Genomic DNA, 21,224 nt, shown 5'->3' with positions numbered 1-21,224 from the left:
GGTAAGAGAGTATTAGGTATTATAGACCTAATAGTTTGCAATCCTTGATTGCTGAATGCAGGCACTTGTTCTAGCTCTCTCTCTCTAATTTAGATCCTCTAAGATTTGATTTCTGTTTGTCTCCTTTACTTTGTTCTGATCAACTGAATATTGAATTGTTGCTCTTACTCTTTATGTCTTCTTTCACTGAATTTCATTATGTTTTTCCCTTAACTCTATTCTCCTTCTTTCATCATCATTACAGTGAAACTTTTTGTCTTCCTTAGAAAGACTTCAAAGACTTAGGGTTAGATATGGATCTACGATCCACATTGAATCTCAATTAACTGCTCAATACTTCCCTTTTTGCTGATTGGTTGCATGCCTTTCCAATTTTCCAATTGGCTGCATGCAGATTGCATAGGAAATGTAAAAGATTTGATCTTATCTTTAGATCTTTCGAGATTCATCTTATGTCGGCTACAAAATTGGTTTATATCATAGTTTGTGCAATTAAAAACTCTTATGCTAATATCCTGAGTTACTCATCTCTTGAAGCATTACTGATGCTCGACACATGCTGTTTCCTGGATAGCTCGACACCTAAACAAAACGGTATTACTCAGCACTTGAATAACTTGGCACTTGATATTACTCGACACTTGATATTACTCGGCACTTGATATTACTTGGCACTTGATATTACTCGGCACTTGAATAACTCGACACTTGATATTACTCGGCACTTGATATTACTCGACACTTGATATTACTCGGCACTTGATATTACTCGGCACGTATAGTGAAAAGTGGTTAAGTGTATTGACACTCAGCTATCAAAATTATTCTTTAAACCAACATATTATTGTTACATAATATCTAATTTGAAATTGTAAGGATTTGAAAGAGTTTATACAATACTTTCCTTAAGGGATTAGTGTAGGAAGTTGTTTCCATACCTGAGTTTCCTTTCAAGTGGTATCAGAGCTTGATCAACTTTTGATCCTAGTTGTTGGGTAGGGTTTTTAAAGCTAATCTCAAGTTTGAGTGGGAGTTTTGTGTAGAGCATTCTGAATCTTATTTGCAGATTGAGATGGCTAGTTCATCATATGGAAAAATGGAGGTGGAGAAATTTAATGGTAGTAATTTTGAGTTGTGGAAAATCAAGATGGAACACTTGCTTGAAGATCGTGATATATGGGAGGTGACTTCACTTGATGTGAGACCCACAACAATATCTCAAGTAGATTGGGATCTCAAGGATTGGAAAGCTAAGGATCTATTATACTCTATCTAGCTGATTTAGTTCTCCTAAATATTCTTGATGAGAAGACCGCAAATAGTTTGTGGACATGGCTTGGGTCTGTTTATTAGGCCAAATCTCTAGTGAACAATTTGTTCCTAAGGAAGAATTTGTATTCTCTAAGAATGGAGGAAGGAGGATCTATTATAGATCATCTAAATGCTTTTAATTTGTTGATTGCACAGTTCACATCATATGGTGTGAAGCTAAGGAGAAGGATTGATTTATGACCCTATTATGTTCCTTGCAGATTCATGGGACCATCTTGTGATGGCTCTTGGAAGTAATTTAGTCACTTTTAGAATGGATGATTTGGTGTCTTTTCTATTATCTGAGGAGACAAAAATAAAGTCATCAGATTTAGCTAAGGAAGCTCTTGTTGTTTTTGGTAGATCCAATGACAAAGGCAAGCAAAATGACAACAAGTCTAGAAAGGGTAGATCCAAATCCCATGGAAAATCAAAGACTCCTAGAAAGTCCAAGGAAAAATTTTGGAACTATGATAAGACTAGGTACTTTCATAAAGATTGTAAAGAGCCAAATAAGAAGGCCTTAGATTTAGGTTCAAAAAAATATCAATAAGATGGCGATGCTTTCATTGCATCCTTGGCAATGCATGCATCCAATGATGTGTAGTTAATAGACTTAGGTGCTTGTTTCCACATGACTTCTCATCGAAGTTGGTTCTCAAAGTATGAAGTTTTCGATGGTGGAAAGGTGTAGTTGGGTGATGATTCTCGCCTAAAGATAGTTGGACAAGGATGGGTCACTATCAAATTCCCTGATGGATGAGTAAAGGGGATCAATGAGGTAATGCACATCCCTAGTTTGGCACAAAATATATTATCTATAAGTATGCTAAATGATATAGGTGTGAAAGTTTTTTTTTTTAAAGATGCATGTAAGATGATGAAAGGATCTATGGTGCTTGCTAAGGGTACTAGGAGAGGTACTCTATTTCAGCTTGATGCATGCATTTCTCAGTGCAATAGTTCTTCTGTTTCAAAGAAGAGAGTAGTTATCATTTCATCCCCACCATCTAAACAAGCAATAAAGAAGATTGTGGTTTTTGGTTCTAATGGCAGTGTAGCATGTGGACCTAAAGGTGCAAACACATTGGAAGGAAAGCTTCCTAAAGAAAAGTCAATTTTGTGGCATATGAGATTTGGCCACATTGGTGAGAAGGGTCTTAGAACCCTGAAGAACAAGAATCTCATTGAGGGATTAAATGATTGTAATCTTGAGTTTGACTTCTATGAACATTGTGTCTATAGTAAAAAAAATTGTGTTCAATTTTACTCTAGTTCTCACAAATCTTCTAATGTTTTGGATCTTATTCATTCTGATGTATTTAGTCCTGTAAAAGTTTCTTTAATCTCCAAGCTTGTATTTTTTGTATCTTTCATAGATGATTACAGTAGAAGGGCATGGATTTATTTCCTAAAAATTAAGACACAAGTCTTTAGTTGGTTCAAGTAATTTAAAGTCCTTGTAGAGAATCAGACTAGTAAGAAGATTAAGTGGGTGAGAACTAACAATGGTGGTGAGTTTTTCTTAGCAGAGTTTGAATAGTTTTGTTAAGAAAAAGGTATCAAGAGGCATAAGATAACTCCTTATACCCCACAGAAAAATGGAGTTGCAGAAAGAATGAATAGGACACTGATGGATAAGGCTAGGAGTATGCTTAGTGGAGCTGGTCCCTAACAAAAGTTTTGGGCTGAAGATTTGACCACTACTTGCTATTTGGTTAACAGATCTTCTACATCAGCTCTTGTTGGTAAGACACCCATGGAGGTGTGGTCTGGTAAGAATCCCTCAATTAGACATCTTCATGTTTTTGGTTGTAAAGCTTATGCACATGTTCCAAAGGAGAAAAGATCTAAGTTGGAAAATAAATTTGTCAAATGTATTTTCATTGGATACAATGTTGGTATGAAAGGATACAAGCTTTGGGACCCTATGACTAGTAAGGTGTTGTATAGCAGAAATGTTATTTTTAGAGAGCTAACATCTTCTCCTATTGTGCTACAACTAGATGAAAAAGAAAAGAAGGAAGATATTGTTCAGTTTCCTTCTACCCCTAAGAAGACTAAACATAAAGACCATGTTGGGTCTTTATGGGACTCAAATTTGCATTCCCCATTTTGAGTACCATTCCAAATTTTGAGTCATTTTGAGCCCCATAAATGCATTTTCATGCTTGTGTACCCGACTATTGTATTAAGGTCTAAAAGGTGTTTTATGTTTCTAACACCTTTCATTCAGCATATTCATGCATTCTATGATGATAAACTGACATTCTAAGTCATTCTATGAAGTTTTGTTTTGAGCAGTGTTCAATTTTGCATTTTTGCCGATGTCAAATAGCGAAAGGAGGCCTAGTGTGCATTTGAATATCTTATACCCAGTAATGTTTCATGACCCACCACTTTTGGATTTTTTATTATGCATGTCAATGAACCTATATTCTAGATTTTGAGTCATTCTGATATGTTTTGTCTAGGTTTTGAATCCTTCAAAGTTGGTTGCTTATCTCTATAATGCTAATGCATATTTCTCAAAAATCCTGATGTTTGACCCATTATAACTTTGACCCAGTTGACCCTACTAAGAAAATTCATTCTGTATTACATTCTAAAGGTCATACACTTACTACACTCTAGATTTGAGCTTGTGACCAATCCTTTTGATCAATTTTCAAATGCAATTTATAACTTTTCACTTGTGTGGTGAAATGTAGATTGGTCGATACCCCTATTCGTGGTGTTATAACTCTAAATTCATGATTGCTTAGATCAAATGGATTGTACCCTTGCATTCTAATCCAAAAATACTTCCAAGTGTTCCAATTTGTAAACCCTAACAAATCCATCTGCACACTTTCCCAAGGCCATTCCATTTGCAAAAAATACTTTTCTACTGATGTTTCCAGTCCTGCAATTTTGAGTAGCCCACTTCGCACGCTTTCCAAATGGGTCTTGTTATTCATCATGAGCCCAAATCATAGAATTATATTCTCCTTGTGGAAATGAACTATTTTCCCAATTTTTACACCCTCAAACATCAATTTTCCCTATTATCGAAGCTCAAACCAAACGCATTTTATGGTTTTCTCACAAGTTTATTTGTAGGTTTTTTTTAACTGGGCAACTTTGAATGTCAATATCTTTTGATAGAGTGGTCATCATAAGAAAGGATGCAAGGATGTGGAACAAAGTATCGTCATGCCATCTTTCAAAGCCCACTTATCTGTATGGGTCAATTTTTAAAGCCAACCAACAGACCTTGTTATCAGAAAATTACAGTTTAAAGAACAGGGTAAAACAGGTTTGTAAGTGATGATCCAGTGCCCAAAGTTGAATTTAGATAGTTTGATATGATCAATGGATTAGTTTGCAATGTCATTTGATCGAAAATAAAAATAAAAATAGTTGGACCCGCTTTGGGGGTAAGATTGATTGCTTCAAATTGATAAAATGATGTGGGGATTGAATTTGTCTTGCCTTGATTATATCTTGAAGATTTGAAATAAAAGTGAAGTTGTTACTTTCTCATGTCAAGACATACAGAATTGGTTGTGATAGGGGTAACAGGGACAAATGGAAAGCCACTACTAGTTACCTAATTTTAAGAGTGTGTATTGACCATGAGCCTCAAGATAGGGCTATTTGGTAAAATTTAATCATTTCTTCACAAAAATCTTTAGCTTGACACTTATCTTATCATTTTTTGATTTTTTAAACATGCAAAAGATTGATGGGGAAGATAAGAAAGTGATGCTTCTACTTGATTGCAATGATGAGTCTTTGAAAACATAGATAAAGGAACTAGAAAATAATCCAAGTTCATAGCAGTAGCAGATGCTTTACATCCGCAGCAAGACAATCTAAAGAAGGAGTTCCATGAGTAATACATGTAGGTAGTGGAGCTATTCAGAGGATGAGCATCTACGGTAGGTAGAGGAGTTTTGATTATAGGCATGGAAGAATGAGGAGAAAACCCACAATGAGCAAGCAATCCATTACAATTTTGGATCTGCATTCCACAGTGAAAGGAAGCAGAGATATATACAAGTGATCCATGTCAAAAGAAAAGGGAACATCCAAGGCAATTTATAAGAAGATGTCGTAGTAGGGGAGTCGCCCATGCATCGGTAGGAAAAAATTCATAGCATACAAGGGAGCCTCCACGGCATTGAAAGAGGTGGAGAGAGATTTGCATCCAACCTTCACAGGGATGGCAACACCCATAGCAAGGAAGAGAAACTATTGAAATTTGGAGACCCACGGTAGGCACAAGAAGCCAGAGCTTCCACAATTAGGAACAAAGGAGTTGTAGTCTATAGCAAAGGAACTAAAATGGGTTAATTTCATATTCATCATGGAGGCAGTTTGTTTTTCTTTAAATAAAAGAATATGAGATACTTAAGTGTCTTCAAAGATACGTTGCTTGAAGCACATCATTGCTTCTGTGGAGGGGCCCACTATGGCCAAAATCAGGCAAATTTTGACCCATGAAGTATGCCAAAATGGGTTGCCATGTGTCACATTTTGAGAGGGATGTCATGAAATCATGGATGGAGTTTGGAGGAGTTACGACCCTGCAAAATGTGTAGGATCGTAAGAGGAAGATCATACATTTACGATGCTATGAAGCAACTATGAGATCAAGGAGGTCAAAATTGTGATGTGCGATGCTACAATGGGCCCCTTACCATGTGGTCAGGAAATGGACTTATAAAGGATACTATATTATGAAATTTTCGTAAGATCATTGAGTTTATTTCAAACATTTAAGATGCCACGAGGGAGTAAAATTAAAGTGTTAAGATATTTCAATGTAAACTCATAATTTTCAAATATTTCAAATGATGATTGTTGAATCAAAATTTGACACTTCACACATGTGGATTAGGGGATGTGGATTGGGAAAATGGAAAAGGATAAAATAAAGTCTTAATTCAAATTTTTCTGATCTAAACACACCAGAATTTCAAATTTTGAAGATTTTAATGTTTATATATAGTTTTAACTATATGAACATTTAAATTTTTCATTTTTAACTCTCTTCATGGCTTGGTGGGTAGAATTTCGAATCAGTCTCAGGGGCATGATTTTTGTCTGAAATATGCACTATAATATACTGACAGAACCAAGAAGAAATGAATTTTTCATTTCTACAATCAATTTTTACACAAATATTTGCTCGTAGCAGCTACAGGAGGATTTGTAATTCCAGAAGCTTCTTAGTGCAAATGTAGATTTAATGATTTTAGAAGGAAATAGGATCAGATATAGCCATATTTTTATTAGATTCGATTTCATTGATAACTTTAAAGATGATTTGATTTTTTAAAGGTATTTGGTTGCAAATGAATTTTTTGATGGCAAAAGCAAAAGTGATAGGCCAAAATTAATTTTGAAGCTCCAACACTTTCTATGATGTGTATCTGATATTTCTTCACAGAATATTTTGTTGATTACTTTAAAGTGATATAGCAAATGTTTTGTTGCATCATTTATGGTTTTTTATTATAGGCAGATGGGGAAGATCAGTTTCAACAACATTAGATTGAAGACAATTTCAGTGGGACACATGTCAATTTTAGATTCTAGATCCTGAAATATATTCTCTTCTATATATCTTTCTTCTCCACTCTTTAAACATGTTCCAATTTTGAGATTTTCTCATTATTGTGAGACCAGATGGGTTCCAGAGTTGGAGAATTTCCTACCTACTATGATACCATTCTCATTATGAACAACAGTATTGTATTTATTTTGAAGCATTGTATACTCTAAAATCATTCCTTGGTATTTCTTTCTAATTTTTCACTTATAGATGATGTATTGGTTCCAATGAAATTAATACATGAGCTTCATTTTCCTTAGTTTCATTATGATTCTCATCTCCTTCCTCTATTATCTGCAATCTTTTATGTTGAAGAATAGAGAGCTTAAACTTAATTACAATCCCTTAAGGTTGTATGTCTGGATAAGTTTTTTGTTGGAACGAAGAGCCAAGTAAATGCTTATTTACCTTGATAAGGTTGCAGGTTTCACTCGAAGGATATGACCATAAGTATGAGAGTTTTTATGAAGATTGATGTCTATTTGCAAGTCTGATAGATAGATTAGATGTCTAGATATACAAGTATACTTTAGGTGTCCATGTGTATGTTAAGGTTTAGTTAATGCCCAATGGGTAAGGGACTGGTCAGCGTAGAGATCACATGCTTTTGTTGTTGCATACCTGGGTTATGTTGAGATCCAAATCTTTAATTAAATATATTTTCCCTTTATGTTTAAGGAATTAAAAGAGTTTTCCCTCACTTGGTTTATTAGGTTCATGTGCTATGTTATTAGCTATTTCATGAACATGAATTCTTGCATGAATATAGAAGATTAAAGGATTTTATCTGTTATTTAGATTCAGTTATAGGTCTTTACTCTTCTACCATATAAAGAATCTGAGGTCCACCCACCTAGGTCTTGTAGAGCCTAAAGAAGAAGAAGGAATTAGCCTTATAGTTGGCCCAAGATTGTAGTCAAGTGCATCCATCATAGGAATTTTCTAGCCTTAGATGTATTTGTCTAGTTTCTTGGTTATCTTTAAATCTATTAAATTAGGAGTCAACAACTCTAATGATGAGGAGACCTCTAGTAGCTCTGATAGTTAAGAAGAAGAGGGAGAAAAACCTCAACCTTAGCCCTTAAGGAGATCCATGAGAGTAATAAAGTATCCAAAATGGTTTGGTTATTCTATGTTAGATTCTAGTTGTCTTTTCTTTCATTACTAACACTGATGAGCCTAGATCTGTGAAAGAGGCTTTGGATATGGAAGATGCAGATTCCTAGATTGAGGCCATGGATGATGAGATGGCTTCATTGGATAAAAACAAAACTTGGGACCTTGTACCTTTTCCTAAAGGATGAAAACCTTTTGGTAGAAAATGGGTGTTTAGGAAGAAGTTCTATGTAGATGGCAGTGTTGAAAGGTACAAAGCTAGATTGGTTGCGACTGGGTATTCACAAGTAGAGGAAATAGATTATGGTGAAATATTATCTCCTGTTGAAAATTTGAAATCCATTAGATTTATGTTATCTCTTGTTTCATCATATGATTTAGAGATAGAACAGATGGATGTGAAGACAACTTTCCCTTCATGGTGATTTGGAGGAAGAGATTTATATGTCACAGCCTGAGCACTACATTGTTAAAGGTAAAGAATCCTTGGTTTGTAGATTAAAGAAGTCTATGTATGGTTTGAAAAAGTATCCTATGATGTGGTACCTTAAGTTTGATGCATTTGTGCTGTCAATTAGATTTGTAAGATCAAAATTAGATTATTGTATTTACTTTAGAGTTGAAAATGATCGCCTTCTTATTGTTGCATTATATGTTGATGATATGTTGCTATTTGGGAAGGGTAAGGGTATGATTTCTAATTTTAAATCTTAGTTGTTAGCACAGTTTGAGATGAAAGATCTTGGGGTAGCAAGGTACATCTTAGGTATGGAAATCTATAGAAATAGGTCTAACAGAAAACTTTGGTTGAGTCAAAGTAAGTATATGAAGTGTATGTTGGAAAGGTTTAGCATGGAAAATTATAGACCTTTGTGTGTTCCTATTTCTATGGGAACAAATTTATTTGTAGATGATTGTCCAAAATCTCCTAGTGAAGTGGAGGACATGAGTAGAGCACCCTATGCTAGTGCAGTTGGAAATCTTATGTATGCTATGGTCTATACTAGACTAGACATTTCCCAAGCAATGGGAGTTCTGAGCCAGTTTATGACTAATCCTAGATGGGTACATTGGGATGCAGTTAAGTGATTATTTAGATTTTTAAGGGTACATCAAATTACTCCATTTTTTATCATGGTAACTCTTCTAGAGCTTCACATTTAGTTTGTATTCATGGGTTTGTGGATTTAGATTGGGTAGGTGATATTGAAAGCATGAGATCTACCAGTGCTTATGTGTTCACTATGTTTGGTGGTGACATCAATTGGATGAGTAAGTGACGACCTGTGGTTGCTTTGTCCACTACAAAAGTTGAGTACATGGTTGCTACTCATGCTTGTAAGGAAGCCATTTGGCGTAGAAGATTGTGTTATAATATTGGTGTTGATGTAGGATAGATTACTATTTTTTGTGGCAATCAGAGTGTTATTTTCCTTGCAAAGAATCCAACTTCCCATGCCAAAACAAAGTACATTGATGTGTAGTTTCACTTTGTGAGAGATATGGTGGAAAATGGAAAGATAAATTTGGAGAAGGTAGATACTCTAAAGAATGTTGTAGATGCATTGAAAAAACTAGTAGGAATAGAGAAGTTCATATGGTGTTTAGAGTCTATGGGCCTTTTAGCCTATAGCAATTAGCTCTTGTTATGTTCCTGTTGCTCTTACAAGGTGTTCAACAAGTGGGAGAATGTTAGGAATAAGATGTCTCAACCTTGGATAATTCCTATTCTTATTATTTGTTTTGTAAATGTATTTTTTTGCAAGTAATGTAATTAAGTGTGAGTGTACATTTCTAGTTGGCATGTTGATGCATCACTCCACTTGCATGTGTCAGCATCTTGAATTATGATGGATTCCTATGATGCATAAGAGCTATCCTTGGAATATTTAATTATGTGTAAGGAGATCATGATTAAAATGGTTATGATAGATTCTATGATGTGTAAGAACTATCTTTGGAATATTTAATTATGTGTATAGAAATCATGACAGATTCCTATGACGCATAGAGCTATCTTTGGAAGATTACCTAATAATGGAAAGCACGTTATATAAGCACTTTGATGGTTGTAGATAGAGGAAGTGAGTTTGAGTGTGTGAGTAGTGTATTTTTGGTAGCTACTAGATAAGTCTTCCATGTCCTGAAAAAACTTGCATTGCAATTGTGTTGTAATCTTTGTGTTGAAGATAATACATTGTGCAGGTTTTGGAGGGGTGGAATTGTTTTACCGAAAGGTTTTTCCCCACCAGCATATCTTTGTGTTTATGTGTCATTATTTCTCTATCTATTTTTTGTATTCATGGTTGACTAAAATATTATTATTTACATAATATCTAATCTAAAATTGTAAGGATTTAAAAGAATTTGCACAATACTTTCCTTAAGGGATTAGTGTAGGAAGTTGTTTTTGTACTTGAGTCTCCTTATAGTCTATGTGTTTGGGATCCACTTGGATTTGGATTTGCATTCATATGGCTTATGTCCAAACTTTTGATAGTTGTAACAATAACCTTCAAATCTCTAAGTGTTGGTCATCTTGGTCCAGCATTCATGTGCCTAATTTCCTTGCTTCTTGCAATTGTGATAGTGTCCCTTGAATTTCTTCTTAGGGTTTTGATTTCTAGTGTTGCTTCTGCAAACATTTTTTGTATGACCCAATTTTCCATGGTGATGACAAGTGGGTTTGATGTTATTTCCCTTATTGTTCCTTTGTTCACCACTCCTATTTGATTCTCCTTGTTCAGTAGTAGAATATCCCAAACCAATAGTGTCATTCTTTGGACTTGGTGCTTCCATCAATTTTTCAAAGTACTTGATGGCTTCACTAGGCTTGTTAAGGTTTTCCTACTTAGCCTTCAATTCATTTTGCATTAGGGCATTCTATTTTTCCAAAGTTGTAATCTCAATGTCTTTCCTATTCAGCTTGATTTGTAATCATTAGTTGATTTTTTGTATCCAATTGCATGTTTGAGAGATTTTGCACATCTGATGTCTTCTCTTCAAGTCTTTTAGGTAGTAGTCTTTTGTCTTCTTCAATCATGGCTCTACCTTCTTCAAATTTCTTCTTTAGTTTAGTTGTCTCACATAATAATACTGATTGAACTTCTTGTTCTATTTTCAGGTTCCTGACTTCTTCACTTAGGACATTGTTCCGTTCCATTAGATTTGGAATTACTGCATCAAAATCTTCTGAATTTCCATCTTTAAATAATCTAATAGTGTCTACTTATTGATATTAAGTGTCATCTTGTTGAATAGCTATCTCTTTCCTTCTCTCTAATGAATTTTTTAATTCATCTATTGCCTCCTTGAGTTGATGTAGGGCAAGTTGTATTTCAATTTTTGGTTCTCAATAGTCTTTCCCAACTTGTAGACTTCCATCTTCAAGATCTTACCTCCAAAGTTGTAAAACTTTCCTTTCTAGAGAACTCATCTCTGATACCAATTGTTGAAAATAACAATGGAGAACTAAGTTATGAGAGGGGGTGAATCAACACTTAAATTTTTGCCTTAAACATATCACCAACATCCATCTCATAACTTAACATATAAACTAAAATAACATAACATGCATCACATCTATAGTATAAAGTAAATAACACATAACACAATAAATTGGTTACCAAAAACCCTCCAATGAGAAGGTAAAACTAGGTTGGGGATGACACCCACAAATCTTCACTATTATAGTTGTAAAGTGTGGCTAGTTATGGCTACAAAGTGTTTGATCATAAGCTATGATCTACCCCTTGAGGGGTCTACCTTGTTAAAGGCTTACAAAGATTGTTGGGTCTCACCTTGCTAAAGGATTTCACCTCACAATTAAGTAATCACTCAATTAAGAGATTTACAATAGCCTATTAGGACTACTCAGTTAAGAGATTTACTATGCATCACCTATTAGAATGATCCAACACCTGATCTTCAGTTAGTACCTTTCTACTTGATATTAGATCTCCTCTTTACTAATTATATCTTGATCCTTTTGATCAAATCTATCCTTTATAATCCTCTCACTCCTTGTCTATGTTTCTCTTGGGCTGGTTTTGATTTGTATAACTTTTTCATAGCCACCATGAATGCTCTCAAATCTTAGTATTTGTCTCCTCGTGCAATGATAAACTTCTCAAGGTTTTTCCTTTCTTAAATAAACATAGGTGGAGATGGATTAGGTTAGAATCAACAACTGTGGTTGATCCCTATTGTCACCTAATATTTCCCTTGATATGATTAGTTGCATGTATTGCATAGGTATTTGAAATATGACTCCATATTTATCTCTTATAATCATAAATTCATGATTATGTTAGCCAAAAATGGTTTACATAGGAGTTTGTGTCATAACAAAAAACTATGCCAAAAATTGTTCACTCAACGTCTAAAGGCTCGGATGCTCAACTTTCACTATGCTCTTAATGTTGTAACTCAGCTTCTATAGAACTCGACACTAATTATGACTTAGTACCTGAATCACTTGACATGTATAAATTCTCAACACTTGAGTGGCTCGACACAAACTATCTGCTTGGCACATACTAGTGTTTGACGCTGGCTAGTAATATTACTTGATTGTACTATCTAGATACTTATGCTCAACATGCTTTGATCACTCAGTTCACACTAATTGCTCAAATCACTTGCCATGCACTATGCACTCTAATTCTGCTAGATAATGACTAAGTGTTCTATCACTACTTTATCAAAACCAAAATAAGATCAACATTATATACATTATATTTCATATATAATATATATTATATATATAAGATATTTATCTTTAAAATGATTTACCATCAATAGTATTTCATGTTAAAATCAATACAATAGAAGCTATAACCTTAACACTCCCTCTTAGCTAGGGAGGATTTATAGAACATATTATGCTCTCAAGAATGTGAAGACATATCATCCCAGTATGATATTCAAATAAGGCTAAATTTCTCACCTTTCATAACACACAATTGAAGCAATTTCCATAACTTTAAAACACCACCTTAAGTGTGGTCTATTGTAGTAAATATCTCATGGTGCCCGACAAGATCTAACCCAAAGAACCATAACAAGTTGGCTATCATGGTTTCCAAAAAAATATGGCCCAAAGAACCATGATAATAGGTTTACCATTTATAAGATCGCCACCTTACAATGGTTACCTTCTATCTGCTCGTTATCATGATTTCCAACACTCTGGGACAATAATTTAATGAAATATGTCATGGTAACAGGTCTACCATTTTTAAGATCATCATCTTATAATTGTTACCTTTTTTTAATATATGTTAATGAAAGATTATCACCTTTCATTACATATCATATATGTGAAATAGGAATCACCATGAACCCAGTCAAATGATGCTACAAAGGCTTTCACCTTAATTTTCTCTCACAGAGAAGAATGAATTGTAAGGAGTTTCACTTAGAACTTCTCCTCATAAAGAAGATATCATTCACAAAGGATTGCACCTCAAAAAATTATTCGTCTAAACAATGATCCTAGGAAGTCAGGTCCATTAGTTACTCCCTTAGAGACTCTCTTCCCCAAGGATTCTTGTCAAACTCACACTGAATTTGATATCTAATTTTTTGGTGATAACTCATCACTTGCTTATGGTATACATAGGAGTGGACCCATCAAAATCATTAAGTTATACACATGTATTTCTAGACTCCCTTTGAGTATCAATCTTCTAAGCTCTTATGTTGTGTTAGAAGAAGTGTCATACTCCCTCTTAATGTAGAAGAATCTCATAATCTCAATCATCAAAGATGTTTTCTTTAAGAGCCTCACTTTATCCATCTTGATCATTAGGGTCTTTGGAGATACTATCATCAGATTGAGTCTACACAATATTCAGTAACATATGTAAAGTACCAACCTTCTTTTCTTGTAAGAATATTCTCAAACATAAAGGAAAAGATCAAGGAAAATAACCCTTGTAGAATGTATAGAATTAAAAATAAGAGAGAGACTACAAAGAGTAGATAAATATAAAAGATAAAAATACTTATCTGCACATGGAGATTCAAAAATTGTCTTTTTAGATTATTTGAGAATGGAACACCTCCCCTCTAAATAAGGTTCAAGTGGGAATGCAACATTGACTATTATCCCCCCACAGTGTAAAATTTCCACTCATTCTTATTGTGTATCAAATATGAAAACTCCTGTCTAAGTTTCAACTTGCTCATTTCATCCATTGAAGGTCCAAACATTCATTTAGTTTAATAGTAGAAGTGAACATGTCCTTCCATTTTATCAAACTCATCTACAATACACTAGTATCTTGATTAAGTATGATTGTGCTACATGAGTGACTCTACAACTCATACATCAAGTTTCATTCTATTGGCGCTCAAAATTGCCTTCCCAATTTTCAGCACCATTGAAAAATCAAGCCCTTAAATACTTTTAAAATGCATATGTGCTTGGTTGTACCCGGTTGTCCATTCGAGACCCCTAAGGTGTTTAATGCTTCTGGCACCTTCCTTTCCGCCCATCTATATGTTCCATGAAGTTAAATTGTCATTTCGAGCCATTCTGTGAAGTCTTGTTTTGAGAAATTGTCAAATCAGCATTTTACCCCAAGTGTCAAACATCGACAGGAGGTTGTTTTCGCCATTGAATATCTCGTACCCAGAAATGTTTTGTGATTCACTGCTTTGGGAGTATCTAATATCCATACCTAAGAACCTATGTTACAGATTTTGAGTTGTTTTGAGTCCGTTTGAATAGGTTTTGAATCTCTCAAAGTTGGTCAGTTACTGTTTTCATGCTTTTGCACTTTGCACCTAATTCTGGGAAGCCCTGTTTGACGTGCAATAACTTTTCACCAGTTGAACCAAATGAGAAAATTCCTTTTGTGTTGTATTGTAGATGTCAAAGAATTGTTATCTTCCAAGCTACAGCTTATGACGAATCTGTTTGGTAAGTTTTTCAAGCATGATTCCAAACGTAATTTATAAATTTTAACTGGTGTCAGTAATTGCAGATTGATTGTAACCCTTGTTCGGGACGTCATATCTCCTGATCTGTGATAGGTGTGATCAAATGGTTACTTTCCCTATGTTCTATACTAAAATCACTTTAAGTATGCCAGTTTGCAAGTTATGATGAATCCATTTGCACACTTTTCCAGGTCAATTCCATTCGCAAAAAATGCTTTCTGTCAGCATGTCCACTTTGCAAAATTCTGAGTAGTCCACTTTGACTGATCGCCATTTGCGCCCTATTATTTTTCATGAACCTAAATAATAGATCCGTAATGTCCTCATGACAAAGAATGAATGTCCCAATTTTCGTTTTCCTATGTGCTAATTTGCCTAGTTTTCAAGGTCAATTCCGAGCCCAATTTGTTGTTTTCTGACATGTTTACCTGCAGGTAATTCTGAGCAGGCAAAGTTGATAACAAATATCTTTAGACCCCAAATTCATCATGAGATGAGATTCGACAGGCTGAGAGTGTGCGGAACAAAGATTCAGTGTGCTAGTTTTCAGGGCCTGGTTAATTGTCTGGGTCAATTTTCAAAAGCAGCCAATAGACCTTCTGGCACCAAAGTTGCAGTTCACAGATAAGTGGTAAAATGAGTTTTAATGATTTGCAGTGATGGATTTTGGTCCAAATCAGTGCCAAATAATCAATAGGCCAGTTTGAAGATTCAATTGTTCGAAAATGAAAAAAAAATTTAGCCAAACCCACTTTGGGGCCCGACTGATTCCATCAGGCAGAATGAGTCAAAACATGAAAAATATGTTTGGTCTAAGGAGTTCCAGAGGTTTTCAAAAAAGGGGAAAAGATAACTGTGATGGATGTCATTGCAAAATTTCATTTCAAAGAGCCTGTGTCTATAATCAAGTTCTTATGGCATTTATGTGTGAGAACTATATGTTTTTGACTTTTCCATGGTTTGGGATTTTTAAAAGTTCATATATGTGGATGTGCGAAGTGGAATCGAAGGAGCACAGACCAAAGATTTCAAAATGCATACAGTTGAGAATATGAACAATATGAATAATATGAACAGGAGCTTGGCACATATTGGGGTTTTCATTGTTCAATTTTTAACCTTTTGCATAAACCTCATGATTGATGGTTTCCAAATAGTGCTAACATATTCAATGAAAAGGCATTTTCTACATTGTTTGTTTTAGTGCAAATTTTTTTTTAAGCAATAGATGCTTTGAAGGATGGTGATTATCTTCAATAGTGTGACTTTGTCTCATTACTTCAAATTGCTTAAGGGACTCACTTCTCTAAAACCATGCCTTTTTATTTGGTGGAGGAGTCAAAGCCACCATAAAAGTAGATGCCACATAAGTAAAAATTGTTGCCCAAGTCAGCAAACAAAATGGCAGGAGGGTTAGAGGAGCTCTGCCCACGTAGGGGCAATATAAAAAGCAAGACACGGGCATCAATAGAATGGTGATCAGAGGCAATTCAAAGCTGCCAAGTTTAGAGCAGCAACCAAGGAAACCCATGTATGAACAAAGAAAACCAAGGGAAAATAAAGAAAAGAGCCTCACACCGTTGGAAAAATGCAAGCTTAAAAGAAAAAGCCCACCATGCGGCCTGCAAGGTCAGAAAGCAGAGATGTTAGAATAAGCAACCGGTTATAAAAGGAAGAAAAGCTCACGTAAGGCAAGAGAAAGGCCCACGTCGAGTAACAAACAGGGGACAGGCCGTAGATAAAAAGAGAAGCCTCCATTAAAACTCCCACGTAGTCGATAAAAGCCCCATAGCCTGCGCTAGACTGAGAAGAACTCATGCAGCTAACAATCTGCCAGTCAAGAGAAAGAAGTTGCCAGTAACAAGAGCCTACCCAAAGATGTGGCATGAAAGATATCCAAGCATAAAGAATGTGCAGGAGATCTGGGTGATCTTGCAAAGGCTTACAAAGATGTGCATTGGTCAGTGTCCTGAGTTTGAGGAGTTGCCGGATCTCGCGGGACTGAGTTGCTTGGAAAGTATCAAAATTAATTCATGTGAGAGGCTGCACAATGTAACACTGCCAAACATACTAATCAGACTCATTTTTTAGCGGTGTAGAGAATTTCCAGTTCTTGGCAGATTGAGCTATTCGAAGAAAACAATGAAAATCGATATCCCACATTGGCTGCAAGGCGTAATTTTTACTTTTTTAAATACAATTGCACTCAAAGTGTATTGTGAATTGAAGCATGAGCCTTTTAAAGGCTAGGTTTGTGTGCATGGGACCCCCCAATCCGACCCAAAGGAGGATGATGTCAGCCATATCTGAACAGAGCACAATTTTGAACAGGCACGCAATTTAAAAACTGATGACATCAACACAATCGAAAAACCCAAGAATCTAGCTAGTCGCTACTTCGTTAGCCAAAAAGTCTTGGCAACTCTGGCTAGCGAAGTAGCGAGGTCACCGAAAAAACATAAAAATCTGGCAAGTTCCAAAATGTTACGTGGGTTCAAGAGCAGTGCTATCAGCGAATCAGATGTTGACAAGTGGCAATCGGTTGGATGGCCCAAGATGATGTGGCGAGCAGATCTTGATGATGCGTCAGATCATCCCATGTGGCAGATCTGAGGGTTCTCCCTATCTCGCCAAGGAGAAGTTTTTCACGAGATAACATGGTGAGTTAGCGAGAAGGTGACACATGTCACTGACACAATGACTAGATGGACGAATCTCATGTTGACACGTGTCACAGGCTGGTCAGCAGGTTTGACCCGGATAGAATTCGTGGAAATTTGGAAAAATTTTAAATTTTTAAATTTTTCCCTCATATAGGTCTGAACAAGCATTTTTTTTTAGTCTGAAAACTTCATATAGTTTAAACTTTATAAAAGTTTAAAATTTTTGCAAAATATGGTTCAAACCACATAGCAGAGGACTATTTTTCAAATAGACTTCCAGGAGGTTTCCAAGAGGCCAGATAGGCAATGTTATATATCGCCAGAATTGGGAGAAGACGAAGTTTCCAATTCTGGAGTCAGGTTTTGCACAGGTATCAGTCAGTTTGAGCTATAGGAGGTTTTCTATCAGGTAGCTGAATTGCAAACTTTTTCAGACCAGGAAGTTCAGTTGTAATTTTTGGCAAGTTAATAGCTTGAATATGCGTAAAAGACAAGGAGAATTTAGTTGGGGGCATCTCTGAGTCAGTTAAAGCAAGTTTTATTAGCATTTTGATGTAAATCATATATTTAGTAAATAAGGGATTTCATCTTTCAGGAGGGGATATTTTCAAAATCAGTTACAAGGCAATCATGAAATCAAATCAGATCAAGATGGAGAAGGAAGGACGAAGTTTTCAGTTGCTAGAAGATTGAATTCCAAGTGGACACTTGTCAAATAAAGATCATATCCAAAAATTCTTTCTCTTCTATATCATTCTTTCTTTCTATCATTTGGGGGGTTCCAGTTTCTGGGAAGAAGAAGTTCATGGTTGTGATACCATTAGGGATTCCAGTTTTTGCACTGTGAGACCATTGGTTCCAGTATTTTGACATGTTTCCATGACTGTGACACCATTTTTCTTCAGCAGAACTCTCATGTGAATAGCATTGTAGAGATAATATAGATAGTTCTGAGATATTAGGTTGTTTCATGTTTTAATTTTATGCATCTGAATGTATAGTTTCAAAGAAATGAACACATATGAGCAACAATTTCACTAGTTTTGTTCTGGTTCTTGTCTCCTATCTCAGCAATCTGTAAGTCTTATGTGGTTTTGGAACAAATATTTGAGACCCATTTGCATCCCTTTCAGGTTGTATGTTTGATGTATTTTGCTATTGGACCAAAGGGCCAAGTAAATGCTCGATATGTTTAAACAAGGTTACTGGTTGTTTGAGAAGGATATTTTGTGAGAATGAGACCTGAATGAACACTGATGTCTAAATCACAAGGTGGTTGGATAGATCTGATGTCTGGGTATATGAGATACATCCTGATGTCACAGATGTATGTTTTGAATTCATGGAATTGCCCAATGGATTAGGCACTGATCAGTAATAGGATCACTGGTTATACTGTTGCATTTTTGAGGTTTTGTTGAATCAACATCTTTAATCAAATGAACTTCCCTTTCATGCTGAAGAGCTATAAACAGAATGCCCTCACTCAACTTATGAATTTCATTGTTTTGCATCTAGCTACTGCAGATATATGTTATTTCATAAGTTATTAGGAGAAATAAGGGTTTCTAACTGCTTTGTATTAGATTTAGTGTATGCTTTGATAACTAGTACCATATAAGGAATCTATAGGTTCACCCGCCTAAGTTTTGCAGAGCCTGAAGTGCAGAAGGAGTATAGCCTTATAGTTGGCCTGGTGTCTGAATGGATGTGTTGATAATGGGAGTTAGCTGCCCCTAGATGCATCTTGTTCTCATTAGGGTAATTGGAAATGGGTAACATTTTCAAACACTAAACACTTCTTGATCTCCATTATCAGAGATCTGAATCCTTTCCATGCCCGCAAGGGACATGCATCCCCAAACAGAGCCATTGTTGGCGCTCAAAATTGCCTTCCTGATTTTGAGCACCATTGAAAAATCAAGCCCTTAAACGCTTTTAAAATGCATTGTGCTTGGTTGTACCCAGCTGTCCTTTTGAGACCCCTAAGGTGTTTAATGCTTTTGGCACCTTCCTTTCAGCCCGTCTACATGTTCCATGAAGTTAAATTGTCATTTCGAGCCATTCTGTGAAGTCTTGTTTTGAGAAATTGTCAAATCAGCATTTTACCCCAAGTGTCAAACAGCGATAGGAGGCTGTGTTTGCCATTGAATATCTCATACCCAGAAATGTTTTGTGATTCACCACTTTGGGAGTATCTAATATCCATATCTGAGAACCTATGTTTTAGATTTTGACTCGTTTTGTGTTCATTTGAATAGGTTTTGAATCCCTCAAAGTTGGTCAGTTATTGTTTTCATGCTTTTGCACTTTGCACCTAATTCTGGGAAGCCCTATTTGACGTGCAATAACTTTTGACCAGTTGACCCAAATGATAAAATTCCTTTTGCGTTGTATTTTAGATGTTAGAGACTTGTTATTTTCCAAGTTTCAGCTTATGACGAATCTGTTTGGTAAGTTTTTCAAGCATGATTCCAAACACAATTTATAAGTTTTAACTGGTGTCAGTAATTGCAGATTGATTGTAACCCTTGTTCGGGACGTCATTTCTCTTGATCAGTGATAGGTGTGATCGAATGGTTGGTTTCCTTGTGTTCTATACTGAAAGTACTTTAAGTGTGCCAGTTTGCAAGTTATGACGAATCCATTTGCACACTTTTCCAGGTCAATTCCATTCGCAAAAAATGCTTTCCATCAGCATGTCCAGTTTGCAAATTTCTGAGTAGTCCACTTTGACTGATCGCCATTTGTGCCTTGTTATTCGTCATGAGCCTAAATCATAGATTCGTAATGTCCTCATGACAAAGAATGAGTGTCCCATTTTTTGTTTTCCCATGTGCTAATTTGCCTAGTTTTCAAGGTCAATTCCGAGCCCAGTTTGTTATTTTCTGACATGTTTACCTGCAGGTAATTCTGAGCAGGAAACTTTGACAACGAATATCTTTAGACCCCGAATTCTTCATGAGACGAGATTTGACAAGCTGAGCGTGTGCGGAACAAAGATTCAGTGTGCTAGTTTCCAGAGCCTGGTTAGTTGTCTGGGTCAATTTTCAAAGGCAGTCAACAGACCTTCTAGCACCAAAGTTGCAGTTCACAGATAAGTGGTAAAATGAGTTTTAATGATTTGCAGTGATGGGTTTTGGTCCAAATCAGTGCCAGATAATCAATAGGTCAGTTTGAAGATTCAATTGTTCGAAAACGAAAAAAAAAATTAGCCAAACCCACTTTGGGGCCCGACTGATTCCATCAGGCAGAATGAGTCAAAACATGAAAAATATGTTTGGTATAAGGAGTTTCGAAGGTTTTCAAAAAAGGGGAAAAGATAACTGTGATTGATGTCATTGCAAAATTTCATTTCAAAGAGCTTGTGTCCATAATCAAGTTCTTATGGCATTTATGTGTGAGAATTATATGTTTTCGACTTTTCCATGGTTTGCGATTTTTAAAAGTTCATATATGTGGATGTGTGAAGTGGAATCGAAGGAGCACAGACCAAAGATTTCAAAATGCATACAGTTGAAAATATGAACAATATGAATAATATGAACAGGAGCTTGGCACATATTGGGGTTTTCATTGTTCAA

Source organism: Cupressus sempervirens, chromosome 2 (assembly GCF_028749045.1).
Source record: "Cupressus sempervirens isolate cs-2001-9-10 chromosome 2, ASM2874904v1, whole genome shotgun sequence".
Classification (NCBI taxonomy): Eukaryota; Viridiplantae; Streptophyta; class Pinopsida; order Cupressales; family Cupressaceae; genus Cupressus; species Cupressus sempervirens.
This window is presented reverse-complemented; position numbering follows the sequence as displayed.